This window comes from Phascolarctos cinereus, unplaced genomic scaffold (genome assembly GCF_003287225.1).
Source record: "Phascolarctos cinereus isolate Bilbo 61053 unplaced genomic scaffold, phaCin_HiC Scaffold_5;HRSCAF=322, whole genome shotgun sequence".
NCBI lineage: Eukaryota > Metazoa > Chordata > Mammalia > Diprotodontia > Phascolarctidae > Phascolarctos > Phascolarctos cinereus.
The window spans coordinates 367,229,896-367,235,030 of record NW_027555958.1 but is presented as its reverse complement, the minus strand read 5'-3'; the positions used below and the strand labels follow the sequence as shown (position 1 = coordinate 367,235,030).

The 5,135-nt window shown below is 38.2% G+C and overlaps 1 long non-coding RNA gene across 1 annotated transcript; it reads right to left on the bottom strand.

Annotated features, from left to right (window-relative positions):
- Positions 1 to 732: 732 nt before the first annotated feature.
- LOC110222722 (uncharacterized) lies at positions 733 to 3,985 on the bottom strand. The gene is made up of 3 exons (XR_002328469.2): positions 3,923 to 3,985; positions 3,624 to 3,745; positions 733 to 1,023 (listed from the first exon to the last, which is right to left on the bottom strand). It is a non-coding gene; the product is annotated as an uncharacterized LOC110222722 (long non-coding RNA).
- Between the last annotated feature and the right edge of the window lie 1,150 nt (positions 3,986 to 5,135).

Below are 5,135 nucleotides of genomic sequence, written 5' to 3'. Positions count from 1 at the left end.
TTTTTCATTGGTTCAAAACGATTTCTTTGGCACCTTTTGTGTGCAAAGCAGAGTGGGGGAATAAATATGAATAAAAGCTTTCTGCCTTCAAGATGAACCTTGATGTTCCTTAAAATTTACAGCTTTGTAAATTCCTCTTTACATTTCCTTTCTTTTTCCCATTCTCTCTATCTTTCCCACCTTCCCCTTAGTATCCCAAGATTTAGAAGGGACCTTAGAAATCATCTCATTTCCCACCTGGCTGCACTACTTTGGGGCACTTCTACCTTCTCCACATGGCTCCTGAAGAGGGTGACTTGGCTCCTCTCCAACCTTTTTGGCTTCCTTTTGTATGTTATCTTCCCTCTTTAGATCGTAAGCTCCTTAAAGGCAAGGATTGTCTTCCTTTCTCTTCTTTATATATATATATTTGTCTCTACAGGGCTTAGCACAGTCGGTACTTAATAAATATGTATTGATGATTATCTATTTGAACCTTCCCCCCTGCGTTATAGATTAATAAACAAGGCTCAGAGATGTAGTAAAGTGACTTGTCCACAGTTACACAAGTAGTGAGTGGCTAATCTGGAATTTGAATTCAGGTGCTCTACTTACATTTAATGCTCTTTCCACTAGGAGGGAAGGGAGAAAACAAGTATTTGTTAAGCACTTACTACATGCCAGGTACTGTACTAAAAGCTTTATAAATATTGTCTCACTTGATTATCACAACCACCTTAGGAAGTAGGTGCTATTATTACCCCATTTTATTGTTGATGAAACTAAGGCAGACAGAGGTTAAGCAACTTACCCAGGGTCACACACAGCTAGTAAGTGTCTGACGTTGGATTCAAACTCAGGTCTTCCTATTCCAAATCCAGTGCTCTATCCACTGAATCATTTAGCTGCCTCAGTACACAAGGAAAGTTGACTCTCTCCTTTCCTGCTTCTATTTTTCCTTCTTCTGTGATCATGTCTCAGATGTCCCTATGAACTGTGATGAGTTATGCTGGTGGCCTTCAGAGCTGAAGAGGTTGCTGATTCCTGTTATAACATGTAAGTAAGTATTAACATCATTCCAAAGAAGATACATGTCTTGATCTGTCAGTCATCTATCAGGTTTTTACTGAATGCCACTGCAGGGTATACAGCCTTATTTCAAGTATAGATAAGATTGTATAGTGGTTAAAAGACAAGAACCAGATAGGATTTAGCAAAAGGGAGTGGTAAGAAAACCTAATAATTACGTTAAAATATTTAAAAAGTTTAATGTCCTAATCTTGTGTGTACATACACACACACACACCACACACATACACACACACATATATATATATATATACACACATACATGTATATACATACCCACAAAGTCTATTCTTCTGGAACTCATACATTCCTTAAAGTATAAGCATCTACCATTGTTTCCATTTTATGGGTGGGGAAACAGGCCAGAGGAATCAAGATATTTGCTGAAAGTCACACAGTTAAGCTGATCATAATACTGATTTTCCTATTCCCAGATTGATCTTCTCTGTTATCTTCATCCTTCCATTTTTCCAACAAATTCTTTCTGTTCTCTTTATTATTTTCCTTTTGCTTTTGTAATTATTTTCAAGGACCAGGTAGTTTCCTGCACTAAGCATTAACTTTGAAACACAAAGGCTTCTTGAAATGAACATTTCAGTTCCTTTTAGACTGTGTACTTTGTTCTTCAGTTCTTCCTCCATTCCTTAGAGAAAGGTACAGTGTAGGCTGGGGCCCCTGCTTCTAGCAAATGAGGTCACTGAGAAAAGGGACTTTCTTAGATGTTAACTCACATTTGGCAAACTGCCTCTCTCTGATTAGGGTGGGGTCAGGGTAGAATAAACTCTTCGAAGCCTTGGGCAAACCCCCAGCATTCCAGAGCAATGGGCAGAATTTTACAGGGGCTTGGGCCATTTTTGCTTTGACTCTTAAAGCAAATTAGTTCATAACTCATTAGGCAAGTGCTCCACTTGCCATGGAGGGGACCCTTGCCCTGGAAGAGAATTGATGGTGTAAAAGGTGTTGCATTTCATCTAGGTGCGCAACCTGGGAGACCCTTTGGAGCAAAGGAATTAAGTGAGATGACTTTTCATGATGAGTGGAGAGTCGGAGCTAATGCCTCACTGCTCTGGAGCATATGCCATGCAGAGGTTAGCCATCTCACAATGGATGGAGGGCAGCAGTGATGTAAGTAACCCTAAAGTGTGCATAGCCAAAAAACCAAAACAAAACAAAAAAACCCACTTGTTTCCTCTCCACTCCACCTCCTGCCCTTATGCTATAGGATTTAAACACACATATTGAGGTTCCCTCAAATACCCTAATCTCTAATTTCCTCAATCAGTTCAATTTTCCTGAGTTATTCTTCTGCTTCATCTCAGATATACACAGAGATGGTCATACTCTTGACCCTGCCATCACCAAATGGTTTTACTTCTGTGGGCAAAAACTGCCAAATTCCATTTTCTTATCAAAACCTATTATTCTTTTTAAAAATTTTTTATTTAATTGATTTATTTTGATTTATCAAAAATCACTTCCATAACTTTTTGAGTTTTAATGTTTTCTCTCCCCCCTCCTCATCTCCTTCCCAAAGATAGTTAACAATCTGATATATATATATATATATATACACACACACACACACACACACATACACACACACACACACACACACACACATTCCTATTAAACATATTTTCACATTAGTGATGTTGTAAGTAAGAATTAGAACCAATGGGAGGAACCACCAGAAAGAGGAAACAAAATACAACAGAAGAAAAAAAAATAGCAAATAGTATATTTCTATCTGCATTCAAACTCCATAGTTCAAAACCTATTATTCTATCTCTCCCTTTGCCTCACTCCTCCTAAACTTCTTCTTCCTCCTTAGTACTTCCCCCAAACCTTCCTCCTCTCAGTCCCTTCCCAGATCATCAGCGCTGTGAACTGGTCACTGTCCTGGCTTCCTTATCTCAACTCTTTAGTTTCAAATCTGCATACTCCTCTGCTTTTAAATTCCTTGATCTATTGTCTTATCACTCACCTGTTGCCATTTCCTTCTTCCAGCTCATTTTACAGATGAGGAAACTGAGGCAAACAGAGTTGAGTGACTTGTCCATGGTCACACAGCTAGTAAGTGTCTGAGGCTGGATTTGAACTTAGGTCTTCTTAACTCCAGGCCTCTATCCACAATATATTTGCTACATATGTTAGTGTAGCAATCCTGAGAATAAGGCCTCACACATAGCAATCCCTTTGGGTGGTATGATTCACGATGCATTACTTCTCAGGTACTCTCTAGGACAAAAACCCGGTATTCTTCTGAGGAGTCTTGTAGGCATGTTTTGGAATTACCTCAAATCTCTGTCAATCATTATCTCTAAGCCCCTCCCTTGTAAAATTGGGAAGATCTATTTTTTTTCTTATAGCTTTTCTCAGCCTAAAACTATATCATGGAGACTTAAACAAGCATCAATGTTACTAGCTTTGTAATTTCTTAACAGTAACAAAGAACATAACTAAATATTTAAAGATCAAAGCCAGGTTCAATTCTGTGTACTGGAAAACTAGGGCAAAGAAATTGTTGACTAGCATTCTGTCACTGACAATTGTACCTGCTCAGTCCTCCAAAATACTGAAAAAAGACTAGTTTTCTTCAGAATGTCTCAACTCAGTTCCTTTCAGAATGACGTTTTACTCAGTTCTCCTCAGCAGTGTCAGTTAACTGTTCATCTCCCTGTGGAATATAATGGTTTGTTAAATTCACCTAAAGATACCAATTAAAGTCTCTCAATTTCTCTTAGGAATTCTCATCAGAATGTTTCCTCCTCAGAATAATAGTTAATTCAATTTGCACCAAGAAAAAGACAGTTAAATTCACTCAATTCTTTACCAGAATGACAATTAAACTCACTTTTCTCAAAGTGTCTTTTCAAGCCTTTTCAAAGATGACATTTCACTTCCAAGTCACTTATAGACATTCTCTAATGGCAGTTAACTGTCAGTCTCTCGCAGACTCTATCTTCAATGGCAGTTAACTGCCCATGTTTCTTGTAGACTTTCTTTAGTGGCAGTTAACTGTCAATCTGAAATTTGTCTATCTATTAAATATATAGTAATTGTATCCAAAATCTCTATGAAATTTGAGTTTGCGTTTCTGCATACACATGGCTAACACCAAATGAAATTTGGGGAGCAGGGGTGATTCATTTCCATTCAATTCATGTTTATTCACTTCACAGATTCCATAATTAAGTTAGACCTGTTAAGGTTTTCCAAAAGGGAACTGAAATTTAGAGGGGATAAACATTTAGAATAATGATTTAAAATTTTTTTATGTTTGTATTTTGATAATGCTTTTTCTCCTTCTATACTAGTTACCAATAATAATTAGCCAAACTAGCCAGCTACCAGATGGTGCACTTCCTCCCCAAAGGGGCTGCATACCAGCTGAGCTTCTCTCCACTCTGGCCCTACCAGGCTCCTTCCAGGACAGAGCAGCCTCTCAAGCAGCAGCTTTGCAGATTTGAAGATGTATCTAATGAATTCCCCTTTCAATATTTGAGTTTGAGTTATCTGCAGGACATCCAGGAGGCAATGCACAATAGGCAGTTAACTTTGGAAGATGGATTTGGGCTAGATATATAAGTTTAGGGAGTCATCTGAATAGAGATCATAACTGAGACTACGGAAGTTGATGAGATTCACGAAGGAGTATAGCAAAAGGAAAGGGCCCAAAATACAATCTTTGGGAAACACTAATTCTCAGGCAAAAAGGAATGATGACCTATCTACTCACTCCATCCCTGCCACCTACAAACATATCTATGTCTCCCCCATGCTAAATAAAATCCCTTATTGGATCTGAACATCTCCATTAGCTGTCATATCTCTTTTTCCCTTCTCAGCTGAAGAAAGTCATCTTCATAAGGTGTCTCTGCTTCCTCTCTTCTTACTCTCTTATAAACCCATGGGGATCTGGATTCTGACCTCATCATTCAACCGAAACTGTCTTCTCTAAAGTTACCAATGACTTCTTGATTGCTAAATATAATGGCCATTTCTTAGTTCTCTTTCTTTTTGAATTCTATGTAGCATTTGACAGTATTGATCACCTACTCATGGAT